The 16,035-nt window shown below is 46.6% G+C and overlaps 1 long non-coding RNA gene across 1 annotated transcript; it reads right to left on the bottom strand.

The window, feature by feature from the left end:
- Positions 1-7,759: 7,759 nt before the first annotated feature.
- On the bottom strand, positions 7,760-14,433 carry LOC308460628. Its single transcript, XR_013978660.1, has 3 exons — positions 14,401-14,433; positions 8,746-12,934; positions 7,760-8,611 (listed from the first exon to the last, which is right to left on the bottom strand). It is a non-coding gene; the product is annotated as an uncharacterized lncRNA (long non-coding RNA).
- Between the last annotated feature and the right edge of the window lie 1,602 nt (positions 14,434-16,035).

Genomic DNA, 16,035 nt, shown 5'->3' with positions numbered 1-16,035 from the left:
GGTTTCAGTGTATCAGGGGAAGCGGCTCCGGCAGCAGAGAAAGGAGGGAGGTCGGAGCAAGCCACCCTCCCGGAAGGGGAGGGGAGTAGTGAAGGGAGTAGTGTAGCTGTTAAAAGGAAGGTTAGAGGTTGGGCGCGCGCACCAAGTTCAAATGTAGAGGCGCGCGGAAGTACAGGGAGCCCGGAGGAGGGGCCAGGTCCCAAAGCCCGCAGGAGGGGGCAAGAGCAGTCTGATTCCGCGTCAGAGGAATCCAGGAGGGGCGAAACCCCAGCGGGCAGAAAGACCCTGCGGAAAAGGAAAGAGAGAAAGAGGTGGAGCAGCGCAAGCCTCTTAAACTGGTGCAGGGGAGGGACGGATTCACAGGGGACTTCAGCGGTCTAAGCCTAGCAGACGTAGGGCTGCGCGCCTCGGATGTGAAGCAAACAATGAACTGCAATAAACACTTTTGTATATAAGAAGAGATAGGCGTTGGTCTTTTGTGAGCTGAGACTTGAGGCAGCCTTGACAACATTGAATTATTGTATAAGCCCTCATCTCCATTTCCAGTCTTCTTGAAGGTCACAGAGGTCCTTCTGGAACTCTCTGCGGCAGGGTTTGTGTAAGTTTCACATGCTGACCCTCAAGAATTGTAGCAGCTGAAGCCAATTCAGACTAAATAGGGTTGTTGCCATGGCCTCGGACCCCAATCTCCTCCTTCTGCAGTTCTGTCCCTGTTCCTCCAGGGTCAGGGACAACTGAGGCTTTTGTTGTTTAGTCGTTTAGTTGTGTCCGACTCTTCGTGACCCCATGGACCAGAGCACGCCAGGCACTCCTGTCTTCCACTGCCTCCCGCAGTTTGGTCAAACTCATGCTGGTAGCTTCGAGAACACTGTCCAACCATCTCGTCCTCTGCCGTCCCCTTCTCCTTGGGCCCTCCATCTTTCCCAACATCGGGGTCTTTTCCAGGGAGTCTTCTCTTCTCATGAGGTGGCCAAAGTATTGGAGTCTCAGCTTCAGGATCTGTCCTTCCAGTGAGCATTCAGGGCTGATTTCCTTCAGAATGGATAGGTTTGATCTTCTTGCAGTCCATGGGACTCTCAAGAGTCTCCTCCAGCACCATAATTCAAAACTGAGGTTATATACAGATTAATGGCCAGAAATGCAGTGCGGTTGTTCTCTCGCACCACCACCAACTGCATTTCAAGTCTCATTCTTATGTTGCTGTACAGACCAGAGAGGGGCAGGAATGTCTTCAACCGATGGCCATTACCTGATCTGTTTCCCAGCTTGGAACTCCAGTTCCCTGAAGCTTTCATCAGCGCAAACACGATGGCTGTCCGAAAAGTTGGTCTCAGGGACTGGATGGATGGCGAAGAGCGGTGGGAGGCTCCAGCTGAGGAACCCCCTAGGGAAGCCACAGAAGAAGAAGGCTTAGAGCTAGAGGAGTGGTGGTGGGACACAGAAGACAGATCAGAGAAGGGAGGAAGCTGGGAGGTGGAAGAACAAGATGAACCAGAGACAGGGAGCCCTCCAAGGACAGGGCTGGATGCAGAGGGACACACTATGGGCTCAGGATCTGAAGGAAAGGACAGGAAGGGGCCAGGCGTTAGCGACAGCTTCCCAGCAGCAGGTCGGTCCCTCTGCATTGAGCTCCCCTCCCACTTTGACTCCAAGGTCATGCAGAACTTTACACGTAGTTGAGCGGAAAGCTAGGAAAGCCCAAGGGGGGTGGGATGTCCTCCTCTCCAGAGCCAGTGTGGTGTAGTGGTTAAGAGCGGCAGACTCGTAATCTGGTGAACCGGGTTCGCTTCCCCGCTCCTCCACATGCAGCTGCTGAGTGACCTTGGGCTAGTCACACTTCTCTGAAGTCTCTCAGCCTCACTCACCTCACAGAGTGTTTGTTGTGGGGGAGGAAGGGAGAGGGGAATGTTAGCCGCTTTGAGACTCCTTTGGGTAGTGATAAAGCGGGATATCAAATCCAAACTATTCTTCTTCTTCTTCTTCTTCTTCTTCTTCTTCTTCTTCTTCTTCTTCTTCTTCTTCTCTGTTGGAGTTTCTGTCTGCTTGGAAGATCTCCAGAAGAGGATAGGTAGAAGGAAGAGGAGGTGTCAAGAGCCAGACTTGGCAAAGTCTTCATGGAGGCAACTGTGCCCAAGTGATCTCTGTTGTACAGTGGTACCTCGGGTTAAGTACTTCATTCGTTCCAGAGGTCCGTACTTAACCTGAAACTGTTCTTAACCTGAAGCACAACTTTAGCTAATGGGGCCTCCTGCTGTTGCCGCGCCGCTGGAGCACAATTTCTGTTCTCATCCTGAAGCAAAGTTCTTAACCTGAAGCACTATTTCTGGGTTAGCGGAGTCTGTAACCTGAAGTGTATGTAACCTGAAGCATATGTAACCCGAGGTACCACTGTAGTGTATACTAATTTCCTAAATAAAACAGCTGACTCTACTTCGAGTCTCCGAGTCTCCCTTCTGACCTGTTGATGAACCTGCTCCCCTGACAGTAGGCACCTCTTCCATTTTCAAACCCAGTTGAAGCTGGTCCGCAGGGAAGCTAACCAAGCAGGGGTATTTCTCAAGAAGCCACAGGGTGCCTATGGATCGTGGCCAATGTCATGCGTGCTTGGCTTCAGACACCAGTGGTCAGAGTGCACTGGAGCTACATCAAGTGGTCTTATGTAGGCAGCCTAAGATTCTGAGTCACAACAGAAAGCTGTTGGCAAAGGGGCCATCTCTTATGACTGAACCAGATCTTCTCTGATGGATTCTCCTGTCTGCCTACCACCACCCCTCCTTTTGGTCTTAGATGTTAAACCCACACATGGCCTGTGCTGTTTCTAAGTGCTGCATAGATCCTGGCCATTTTTGACATAACTATAAACAAGAAGAATTAGTATTTAAGTGGGGCCTGCAACAAAAATGTTGCAACGTGGAGTCTTCCAGCCAGCCACAACCCCTTCCAGGATATTGCATTCCAACCCCCCTCCAGCCTTGTTTTGTGCCCTGCGCAAAAGAAAGGTCAGCTACAATTCCATGGCAACTGAACACGCAGAATGCTCAGTGGATTGCTTTTGAGGTCTCCTTACCCTCTCCCATGTTCCCAAAATATTTATTGGACTTCTGCACGTAGGGTTCCCCCAAGTCTGCAGACTCCACCTTCTTGTGCGCAAGTGCTGCCTTTGGGGTTGTAGACACTTGGAAAATACAGATTTTCATTCACGGGTGTAATGGATTTAGGGGTTGCTCGTGCGTAAGTTGCCGCCACTGCTGGCGAGGTTACCTGGTTAAACCCTTTCTGACTGAACAGCCTCCAGCATCGTGACTGTCTCAGTCGCTGGCAGAATCCGTCAGTGGGCGTTTCTTGAACCTTTTCCAGCATAAAAGTTGTTTGACGCCAAGTCTCCTCCTACTCTCCCTGCGTGGAAGTCTTCTGCGCAGGGAGGGTGTGGGCAGCGGAGTACCCGTACTCTCTCCGCTGGTCTCCTGCGAGGAGTCTTGGAGCCTCCTCTCCGATTCCCCCATCTGCCCCCCTTCTCCACTAGTGTTACGCTGATTTCCTTCCCCAGCAGATGGGCTGCCTCTCTCCCTACTGGGACCCTCTCCGGCATCCCTCTGGAGCCTTCCCTCCGCCTCTAGCTCCGATGGCAGTTCCCTGACAACGGGGCATCCAGCGAAGTTGAACACAGTGGTACCTTGGGTTACAGATGCTTCAGGTTACATACGCTTCAGGTTACAGACTCCGCTAATCCAGAAATAGTGCTTCTGGTTAAGAACTTTGCTTCAGGATGAGAACAGAAATCGTGCAGCGGCGGTGCAGCGGCAGCAGGAGGCCCCATTGGCTAAAGTGGTGCTTGAGGTTAAGAACGGACCTCCATAACGAATTAAGTTCTTAACCCGAGGTACCACTGAATTGGAAGACGGAAGTACAGAATGCCATGGCCTGTTCTTAGTATATGTCATTTCTGAAGAAACTGCATTGGCTGCCAATATAACAACAGGCTTAGTTTCAGGTCTCACTGGTAAAGACCTAAGCAACCTGGGACCAAGCAATAATAATTTATAATACTAATTTATTACTTATACCCCACCCATCTGGCTAGGCTTTCCCAACTTGAAGGGCCAACTTATTCTCTATGTGCTTGCCCCAATCACTTTGGTCTTTGAAAGAAGCACATTTGACTGTAACACATGCCCATATCCTCCAACATTTCCCCTATGAAAATAGGGACATCCTATTCTATTATTATTATTATTATTATTATTATTATTTATACCCCACCCATCTAACAGGGTTGCCCCAGCCACTCTGAGCAGCTTCCAACATACAGTGGTACCTCTGGTTACAGACACTTCAGGTTACAGACTCCCCTAACCCAGAAATAGTACCTTGGGTTAAGAACTTTGCTTCAGGATGAGAATACAAATCGAGTGGCGACGGCAGGCCCCATTAGCTAAAGTGGTGCTTCAGGTTAAGAACTGTCTCAGGTTAAGAACGGACCTCCGGAACGAATTAAGTACTTAACCCAAGGTACCACTGCATATAAAAACAGAATTAAACATTTTTTTAAAACTTCCCTGTAAAGGGCTGCCTTGAGATGTCTTCTGAAAGGTTGTACAGCTACTTATCTCCTTGGCTCAGGGGTTGCTTAACTCCATACCCTTCAACATTTCTCCTATGAAAATAGGGATGTCCTAAGGGAAAGCAGAGCATTCCAGGATCAAATCAGAAACCGGGACGGCTTCTGTAAATCTGGGGCTGTCCCTGTAAAACTATTTAGGCCCTGTTTCTAGAGTTCTTTTATTTATTAATTGTCACAGGCATTCTCTGCAGCGTGACCCAGACTTGCTACTGCTGAACACAATGCACTGTTTTGTCTTGCATATACCAAGTGTTTTTTAAAGTGCAGGCCGCTTAGGTATTTATATCTTGAGAGGTATAGAAATTCTGATTAGAAAGGTTAAGTGCTACACAGAAAGGAAATGCACACATACGCAGATATCCCCAGCGCACTCTGTGGAGCAGTCACACGTCTGCCTAGAAACACCAGCTCTCTTCAGCTGTTTGTTCTGAATGTGAAGGAGCTCTCAGGAATTGTCTGGGACAGTCCCTGTTCCCTCAGGAGTCCTGACCCTGTGCTGGAAACCTGACATGCAGAGAAGTTGGCTCACGTCACACTGAGCCAATTGCACATTGGGCTGTGAGTTTGCCAGCATACCGTGGTGCAATAAATTGGGCAGAGCAAGCCCCACACACTTCCTCGGGCCCCTGTGTATGTTAGGAACACCTGATGAGATCTGCTATCATGCATGCACATATATTCCATAGACCCTGAATCTGGAGGGGGTGGGAAACGCACTCCCACATTTTGTTCTTTCTCGTGGTCCTCGCTTAGCTCCTTGGGACACAGCCTCCCACAATCTGGTACACCTTTGGGATGTTTTGGACTACAACTCCATTCAGCCCCAGTCAGTGTGCCCAGTGGTCAATGCCAGATTTACGTATAAGCTAATCCAAGCTATAGCTTAGGGACCCACTCTCTTGGGGCCCCAAAAAAAATTTAAAGGAAAAGAACACCTGGATGTGCATTTCCAAAATATAAGATAAAAAGCAAACAAAACAAAACCTACGTACAGCAACAGTGTTTTGTGTTTTGCGTAGGCTCCTATGATGTAAGTAATGTGAGCCTGCTAGCCTGCTCCCTAAAATATCACTGGTTTGCTCATTTCTATATATAAGGTGCCTATATTCTGCATGGTTGCACGGCAACATGTAGCATGTAGGTCATGAATGTAGGTCAAGCTGTTGTACAGTCATACCTCATGTTACGTTTGCTTCAGGTTGTGCGTTTTCAGGTTGCATCCTGCGGCGACCCGGAAGGACTGGAAAGGGTTACTTTTGGGTTTCGCCGCTCGCGCATGCGCAGACGAGCAAAATGACGTCACACGCAGGCGCAGAAGTGGCAAATCGTGACCCAAGCGCGCACAGACACGGGTTACATTCTTTTCAGGTTGCGAACGGGCCTCCGGGAACGGATCCTGTTCGCAACCAGAGGTACCACTGTACCTGTTATCTAATATTAAAGAGTGCTTGTAGACTGATGTTCAGGCAGCATAGACTAAGAGTCTTATGCCTACTGATTGATTTCATGTAATACATAATTTATTTATTTTGATTCCATTTTGGCTTTAGATACCTATTAGGTCCATAAATTACCATATAGCATCTATTCAACACAAAAAACAGCGACAATTTGCTGTTGACAAAGGACAGCTGGACATACAAAAGGCCCCATTACCTTCAGGAGCTTAGGGCCTCATCAAACGTAAATCCAGCCCTGCCAGTTGTGATGAAATTTAGAGTTCAGCAACATCTGGAAGGAATGCAGGAGAATGCAGCCCTATCATATTGGAAGAGGACTTTGGATGCTAAGGGGACAATCCAGGGATTAATTTAAGTCTTCTTGTTGAAATGTATGGGAGTTTTGCAAGCGCAGGGTACTGCTCTTCTATGCAGCTCTTAATTTGTGTCGGGGAAATTTCCTTGATCAATGCGGCTTCAAAATTAGAGTTAGGCATCCTTTGACAGACATCTTCCTTTCGCTTCTTCCTCAACCATCTGCACCATGTTTCCACTTCCTTTCATTTGCATTCCACCACATGTGAGGAGTGAAGCGTTCCATTTCGCAACCATGGGGTTTTACCTATCGGTCGGGAGTTGTGTACAGTTACTGGAAGACGCCTTGTGTTTTCCTGAAAAGGCATGAACAAACAACAGCGAGACATGCTTCAACCGGGCATGTCAGCAAAAGAATCCATCTGGTGATGTTTGTGCAGCTTAGGAAATGATTGGGATGCTATTTATCAGCAAAACAAGCAATTCTCCCCCTAGATAACGGCTGGAGTTTGTAAGCAAGATGATTATGTTTTGGGCAACCATATCTAGCTTAAGCTCACTTGCTGGGCATAGGCAGTCCTCTACATGTGGTGGGGATGTGCATCTGAATGCAATGTAAGGCTCATCCAAGGCCTTTTCCATTGGCCGGAGGCATCTTCAGGTGTGACCGGAGATGCACATCTTCATCACTTGTTGCTAAAGGCACCTCACTGTGTGTGGCTACACCTGGGTTGAGGCCAAAGGACAGGTACAAGGCAAAAGCATAGGATCTAAGAGAGGTATTTTTGTATGCAACCGCAGCGGCTCATATACTTGTGGCCAAGGGATGGAAAGATCACGAGGCTCCAAAAATAACAGATTGGCAAATCAAATTACAGGAATTGGTGGAGACGGCTCAACTGACTAGTAAACTCAGAGGAAACTCAAAGCAAAAATTAGCGGGAAAATGGGATGTTTATAAAAAAAATTTGTTCAAAAATACAATAATAGTTTTGACTCCGTGCTAGCATTCGAGTGATAAAGGAACTAAAAGGAGGTGGACTACAATTAAGGATTTATTATGTTTTCAGAATGTATTAGAAAAATTATGTAGAAAGGTTTATTAGAATATAAGATAAAACATATGCAAAGGGACTTGACAGGAAGTCAAAGTTAAAGAAAAGACTTTGGAAGATAAAAGGGGGGAAAATATTTACTTTCATTATTATCATTTTCTGTGTGGGTGTGTTGTATGCAATGTTTGGGAGGAAATAAGATGGTGAATAACAAATAACAAACTAAATATTGATGTATGTAATTTTTATTTCTTAATTATATTTAGTGGTAGTATGGCTGTATTGTTTTTTGTAACATAAAACCATTCAATAAAAATTATTAAAAAAAGAAGAAGCATAGGATGGGTGAGGCCTGGCTTGGCAGCATTACAAGTAAAAATGATCTAGGTATCTTGATGGATCACACACTGAGCCAGAATTGAGATGTGGCGGCTCAAAACCTTAAAGCTGCAATTGCAGAAGTATGGTGCTCATATCACAGGGCTTGAACAACAGAATCTCTCTCTGCCTCTCCGCTGCGGCTTCGCTCTCCAGAGCATTCTACAAACATGCCTGATCTCGTGAAATAAAACCAATTTCTCTGGAAAGACACGGAATGTGTTTTATTTGCAGACTCAAGATCTCAGAGATATGCATGCAAATATGCATGCAAATATCACCACACCCACTGGCCTATTGCATAGCCAAAAGCAGTAGAATTCCCAAAGAGTGCCACATTTTGGGAAACAACCGAATTGATTCATTAAAGGAAACATGAAGTGTATGGCCTACCCCTATTATTTATTTTAGTCACAGAGTAGTCATACAGTTCAATCACTTTTCTGAAGAACTCATTGGCATAAAAGAAGCTAGGTGCAAGCTTTCATTGATATACGGTATCAAGCTAGTTGTCAATTCTCTCTGAGTGTTGAACATGCATCACTGAACTTAATAAATTCCTGTATAGCACTAGTGATCCACCTACCTGAGCTGCGACTCCACAGGGTCTCAAATTGAGTGGGGGTCTTTTATAGCATTGCCACTTAAGGCCCTTTTAACTAGAGATGCTGCAGACTGAGTTTAGGTTTGTATTCAGGTTATGGTCTTTGAGACGAATCCACCTGTTCCTTCTCCAAAAATCTCCTGAAAATGTTGTGCGGTAAGCTAAGGTTTTGCTGGCTGAAGATATTGAGAGACTTGTTCTGTCACTTAAAATGATCAAGGCTGGAACCATGCCCATTATTTTATGCATGCTCAGAGATCATCTTTTCTTTCTTAAAGCCTCAGTGATTATGTCATGGATGGTGTTAAGTTGTGGGTGAACATATCAGACGACACAGCGATTCTTCAGACAGCTCTTGTTTATTCACAGGCCAGAACAGAACTGAAGTGAAGGGTTCAGCCAACCTGCTTATATAGAGTTCAACTACAAAGCAACAGTAACAACTTTCTGTAACTATCCAATCACTGAACATCACTTTCAATTCCTTATTTGCATATGTGGACCTGAGTGAAAACTATCTACAGTATCCCCCTGCTGGCCCAGGGTGAGAACTTCAGTACATAATAGATAAGTTGGAGGCAGAGAAATGGTGGGAGGAACCAGTTGGGGAACCACCAAAGGAAGAAGGCTCAGAGCCCCTGATGGTGGAACTATGATGAGTGGTCAGAGGGAGAAGAGTGGTGTCGGAAGCTGAAGAGGTAACAGGGTTTAGTGAGCAGGGAGAGTCTGTGGCAGACAGCAGTCCAGAATCAGAATGGGAGGAGAGGCCAAGAGGCAGAGATGAGTCAGGCTGGTGTCTCTCCCTCCTGCTGTGACAAGGTCCCCTCCCGCCTTGTCTCCCAGAACCAGAAGAGAATGAAGGAGGTGGAGGAGAGATTAGTGATGCGCAGACCCAGTTTCCAATTGCTGGGGGGGGGGGACCCTGGAGAGGGTAGTTAGGCAGCTGTGGGGAGGCAGGGACCTTCAGCCCTTCACCTGCTTCATGGGGGCAAGACCTACTGGAGATGGGTTGCTGTGTCCATTAGGCCTGACACTCCTGTACAGATTGTGTTTTTGCTAATAAAGAGTTACCGTATTTTTTGCTCTATAAGACTCACTTTTTCCGTCCTAAAAAGTAAGGGGAAATGTGTGTGCGTCTTATGGAGCGAATGCAGGCTGTGCAGCTATCCCAGGAGCCAGAACAGCAAGAGGGATTGCTGCTTTCACTGCTCAGCGATCCCTCTTGCTGTTCCGGCTTCTGAGATTCAGAATATTTTTTTTCTTGTTTTCCTCCTCCAAAAACTAGATGCGTCTTGTGGTCTGGTGCGTCTTATAGAGCGAAAAATACGGTAACTCCAACATGCATGGAGTGATTTACTGCTAGTTCACTCCTGACACTTTATAGGTGTAGGATTTTGGCCTGCCAGTGGAAACAAATACTTCCCTTATGCTCTGCTCCAGCTAAGTTTTTAACTCCTGATCTTCACAACCATTTGATACTCTAGCACTCTTTGGGCATTCAAAAAGATTGCATGACTCAGACCTGGGGTGCCCCAACCCTCAGTGTCCTTGCATGCATATCAGCTGTTTTGCAATGCTTCCCCAGTGTTCTTGCATGATTGCCATCACCTCCATAATGAGATGAGACTCCTTCCTCATTCAAGGAGACATTCATTATTTGGACCAAACCCCTGCCACTCAAAGTGACTTTCACATGATGGATTGGGGAACAAGCTCCATGTGGTACCCTTCACAATGCCAAGTGAGTTGTCGGCATCCTTGAGATAAACAGTGCCAAAGTGATTATCCAAATAATTATGGTAAGCTGAACTGTGGCATACAAGTTGGAACAAAGCTAGGTGATTTTATCTGCAAAGAATTGTGTGATACTGTTCCAGCAGGATGTCTTTTGGTGAATCATTTTTACTAGCTAGTTAGAAATCCACCAGAAAAGCTCTGCCAGACACAATTTTGCTTAAGCAGCCATAGTGCGGGAAGAAAAAGTTATTTACCACCACTACCTCCTGGTGGTGGTTCTATGGCATGTCAGATTTTGCACAGGAATGCTCCTGGAAGGACTATGCAGAATTAGATAAATTAACAGGAAGGATTCGAAACCTGCGGGACCAGAGATTCTTAGAAAATTGGAGTAAATATATGAACTATTTGAAAAGCAATTGTAATGAACAGATTACGCTAGTAGGACTGCAAGAAGTTCTGTAAGGAGGAGTATTTGAAATATTGCAAGAAAGACCATGAAGGGAATTATTAGTTAATGATTAATTAAGAGCAATAGAGAAATTAAGAAATGCAGAATAAGTGATAAAGAACAGAAAATCATCAGATGTGGTTGACGGAAGTCTAAAATAATGTATAAGATAAGAAGTTATGTTAAATGATTGTTGAAAATGATATGTAAAAAAAACCCCAATAAAAATGCATATAAAAAGGGATGTTCCTGGAATAATGTGTGGATCAGTGTGTACTTATCCCTCATATTGCTCAGTTCTGAGAAGGCAGGGGGAGGCTGAGGCTTACTCACATGCTTAGGAGGTAGCCGAAGAACTGCCTTTCAAAAAATACTTCACTTCTTTCTTTACAGTCCAACTGGCCATGAGACCTATAAAGGTAAAGGGACCCCTGACCATTAGGTCCAGCCAACCTTCCTGCCAAGTCCTAGGCTCTGTGGTTTAACTCACAGCGCCACCCGCGTCCCTTATCTGTGCACCATAGGGCAGTCTAAAGAATAGAAACGCAAAAATACATAAACAAACAATAACTCCCAAATCCACCCCACACAGAGAGAGAGCTTAAAAGGCCATAAAGGTAAAGGTACCCCTGAACACTGGGTCCAGTTGTGACCGACTCTGGGGTTGCGGTGCTCATCTCACTTTATTGGCCGAGGGAGCCGGCGTACAGCTTCTGGGTCATGTGGCCAGCATGACTAAGACACTTCTGGCGAACCAGAGCAGCGCACAGAAACGCCGTTTACCTTCCCGCCGGAGCGGTACCTATTTATCTACTTGCACTTTGACGTGCTTTCGAACTGCTAGGTTGGCAGGAGCAGGGACTGAGCAACGGGAGCTCACCCCGTCGTGGGGATTTGAACCACCGACCTTCTGATCGGCAAGTCCTAGGCTCTGTGGTTTAACCCACAGCGCCACCCGCGTCCCTATTCTATATGAGACCTATACATGGACATTAAATATGTGGGCACAGATGCCCCTGCAGCCAGCCACCTCTCTCCCACCCCAATACAATGTCCATGGGAGGGATAGATAGCAGGCCACCATGTCTCATTACTCACAGGGGCATTTGCAGCCACATTTTGAACATCTGTGCACCACTTACAGGGCTTGTACACATCTGGGCACTACTTATATGTCAACCCACTTTCTCCCCATTTGAATTAGACTGGTGTAGTCTGTACCCACAGCTATCTGAATTTGCATGTGAGGAGCAACTTCAGAAGGCATTCCCTTTTTCGTTTGCCTATGCCTTCTAATTTGTTGATTCTCTGATATGCACCGAGGCTTATTTGTTTTCTAAAAGGAATTCCCCTCCCAAGAAGTGTGCAAAAGCACAGTTAGGCAACTGTAAATTTGCTTGTTCGGTTTTCTGGTTTTGTGAAAATCTGAGGAAAAGATAGATAGACCTCAAATCTCAGGGATCAAAAGCAGGGGGAGAATATTCATCTATTCAGGAGCACACAGGACATAGTAACAAGCACAGCTGAAAACAAAAAAAATGAAAGCATTGAGGAAGTAGTGGGTATTGAAAGGAGAGCAGCAGAAAGTGACAATTGATCCACTCACCCCCAAACCCTAAAATAAATTGTCTGCAACCTCAAATACCAACCCCAATTTGCCCCAGTTTATAGGGTTATCCCCATATTGGGTAATCCCAAATAAAAAGGGGGAAAGAATAGAGACTGGTGTTGTTTGAGGGTAATGTCTAAACTGCACAAATTAAATGGGAACACAAACAGCTGCAAACACACAGTAAACTCCAGTGTGGACAAGCCCAAAGCCGGGTGTTCCTGTTGCTTGAAACAGCAAGAAGGGAAACATTTTTTTAAAGGCAACGCTAGGACCATCTTATAAATCTCTGAAGTGTTGATTTTTTAAACAATATTTTCATGCTGCTTTTTTAAAACAAACAAACACACAAACAAACAAATAAAAACACACACATTAATGTGCAAACTGAGTGGAACCAAACTTATTTAGGACATAAGTGCAAAAGACACAGTACAGAACTATATTGATATATCTATCAAATGCTCAACTCCTCATAAAACTGCAGGGAGCCAGGCTGTTTAGGTGGGAGTGTCAATTGCCCCAGTTAGCCTCCTGCTTCACATCTTCCTGGGGCAGCATCATTCTCAGAGCATTTTGGAATTCAAAGCGATCTTTCAGCTTCTATGGCCGGACCATCCTAGCCCACAGCAAAGGTGGGCAGCCAGATCCACACATATGCCTTCAGCAGGTAGTGATCTTTCCATGGGAACAGCTTCACACTATATCTACCAAATAGTGGCATTCTGTAAGAAAATTGTAGGAATAACTTGAGGCAAAGCTATAATGAAGCTAGTAATTCTTCCAATTCCAGGAAACTACACTAAAGTTAATATGGCTCAGTCATCAGTACAAAATCAATTTAATCGTCATTCAGAAAGAAAGAAAGAAAGAAAGAAAGAGAGGTACAGATAGAAAGAGAGAGAGGGGGGGGAGAGAGAGAGAGAGAGAGAGAGAGAGAGAGAGAAAGAAAGAAAGAAAGGTAGAGAGGTTGAGATAGATAGAAAGAAAGAGAGGTACAGATAGAGAGAGAAAGAAAGAGGTAGAGAGGTTGAGATAGACAGAAAGAAAGAGAGGTACAGAGAGAGAGAGAGAGAGAGAGAGAAAGAAAGAAAGAAAGAAAGAGGTATAGAGAGGTTGAGATAGACAGCAAGCAAGAAAGAAAGAAAGAAAGAGAGGTACAGATAGAAAGAGAGAGAGAGAGAGAGAGAGAGAGAGGTAGAGAGGTTGAGATAGACAGAAAGAAAGAGGTACAGAGAGAGAGAGAGAGAGAGAGAGAGAAAGAAAGAAAGAAAGAAAGAAAGAAAGAAAGAGGTAGAGATAGAGAGCGAGAGATAGGCAGAGATAGATAGAGAGGGAGAAAAGCGAGAGGGGGTGGTGGAGAGAGAGAGAGAGAGAGAGAGAGAGAGAGAAAGAAAAAGAAAGAAAGAAAGAAAGAAAGAAAGAGAGAAATAGAGAGACAGATCAGCTCCCCTCCCTGATACGGAGGAAGCCGGTCCCTCTTCCCCCCTCTGAGCCACCCAGCTCGGCCCTCCGCCCAGCGTCCCTGTCCCTCTCTCGGCGGCGGCGGCGGCGGCGAGGCCTGCCTTTGGGCGGGCGCAGGGAGGAGCCAGAGGCGGAGCCACCCCGAAGCCGGCCGGCGACCCGGACCGGCGCGAGAGGCCGGCGACGTCCACGGCCTTCGGATATGGCGGCGGCGGCGGCGGCGGCGGCGACCTGCGCCCCCGTTTGCCGCCGCCTCGTGCTGCTGCTGCTGCGGAGAAGGCGACGCGGAGGCTCCCCGCGGCTGCCGTCGGCCGGCAAACGCCTCAGCAGCAGCAGCAGCAGCAGCAGCTCCCTCAGCAGCGGCGTCGTCAGGTGCTGAGGGGAAGAGAAGGGCGTCATGGGAGGCGGGGGACGAGGGGGTCGTCGTCGGTGGGGCGGGGGGACCCGAGCACCCCCCCCCCAAGTCCTTAAGTGGGGATATTGGGGTCAGGGCCGGCCCACCCCTGAGGCAAGGGGAGGCGGCGGCCTCAGGCGGCAGGATTCGTAGGGGCGACGAGGCTCTCTTCCCTCATCCCAGGGCGCCCTCAGGTGGGCTCGCCTCCTTGGAATATTTGAGGGAGCCGGTTCTTCCCCCCGCCCCCACCGCACAAAAAAGTAGATGGGTTTTGCCACTCAAATGGCGTACACATGCCGTGTTGTGTGATTGATTATGTGGGGCGGAGCTTACCTGATTGGTTATGTGAGGTGGAGCTTACCTGATTGGTTATGCGATTGGTTATGTGGGGCGGAGCTTACCTGATTGGTTATGAGATTGGTTATGCGGAGCAGAGCTTACCTGATTGATTATGTGATTGGTTGTGTGGGGCAGAGCTTACCTGATTGGTTATGTGGGGCAGAGCTTACCTGATAGGTTATGTGATTGATTATGCGGAGCAGAGCTTACCTGATTGGTTATGTGACTGATTATGCGGAACAGAGCTTACCTGATTCGTTATGCGATTGGTTATGTGGGGCAGAGCTTACCTGATTGGTTATGTGATTGATTATGTGGGGCGGAGCTTACCTGATTGGTTATGTGGGGGAGAGCTTACCTGATTGGTTATGAGATTGGTTATGTGGGACGGAGCTTACCTGATTGGTTATGTGATTGGTAATATGGGGCGGAGCTTACTTGATTGGTTATGAGATTGATTATGCGGGGCAGAGCATACCTGATTGGTTATGTGATTGGTAATGTGGAGCGGAGCTTACTTGATTGGTGTGATTGATTATGTGGGGCAGAGCTTACTTCGGCCTCCCCAATATTTTATTCAAGTTGACACCCCACGTTGGGCAAAAGATTCTTGTGTTGCGGATGTGTGTGTGTAATTTCTATTATTAAATATTTTTAAAATCATGATTTAAATCGTAAATTTGATTTTAGTCAAATCCACCCTGATTTAACCCAAGCCATAATCCCTGGTTCGGTTGTCACCCTTAGTTTGGGACTTGGGTTTGATTTTCCTGTGTGTGAGTGGGGAGAGGCAAATCAGGTGGGCTTGTTCATGTGTAAACGACCATTGAATGCACTCCCAGCTTGCTATCGGAAAGCTGCTAGATCAGGCTTCCTCGACCTTGGCCCTCCAGATGTTTTTGGCCTACAACTCCCATGATCCCTAGCTAGCAGGACCAGTGGTCAGGGATGCTGGGAATTGTAGTCTCAAAACATCTGGAGGGCCGAGTTTGAGGAAGCCTGCACTAGATGCTATAGGAGCAACAATTCCCCGAGCAATACATGTGTTGCACATGATGCATTTACTGTGCATTTTAATTAATTTGAAGCATGAGGGAGGCAGCTTGAAGAAACATCGCTTTCAGGTGATGTAGTTCCTTTCCGTGAGGTCTTCTCATGGAAACAGTATTGACTTGATTGTCGGTAACTCTTTTAAGGCAAGAAGAGCGTAAACCATGCATGCAGCCCGCCTAGTTCTGCACTTGAATTCTGATATGGAAAGTAGCATCTCAAAGTGGTGTGACACTGTATATTGGCTGTATGCATAACTCAATCCCTCTTCTTGCTTTAAAGGACCACTGACCCTTCAAGGAAAATGAGGATGACCACATGCACAAGCAACATGGGTATGTGTAGTATTTATAGAATATCCAGAGGTCAGAGAGGAGGGAGGGTGAACCAGGCAATCTATTAGTTGTAGTTCCCCATTTAAGAGAAGGGTTAAGGAGCGACGGTTATTGGCATAGCTGTCAACTTACAGATTTGAAAATAAGGGACCAGCAGCCTCGAAAATAAGGGATCAGCAGCCAAAATAAGGGATCAACAATTACTTTGATAAAATACATATTTTGTTGCGTGCAAATGGCTTTA

This window comes from Podarcis pityusensis (assembly GCF_964106645.2).
Source record: "Podarcis pityusensis genome assembly, chromosome: 13".
NCBI classification, from domain to species: Eukaryota; Metazoa; Chordata; class Lepidosauria; order Squamata; family Lacertidae; genus Podarcis; species Podarcis pityusensis.
This window is presented reverse-complemented; position numbering and strand designations above follow the sequence as displayed.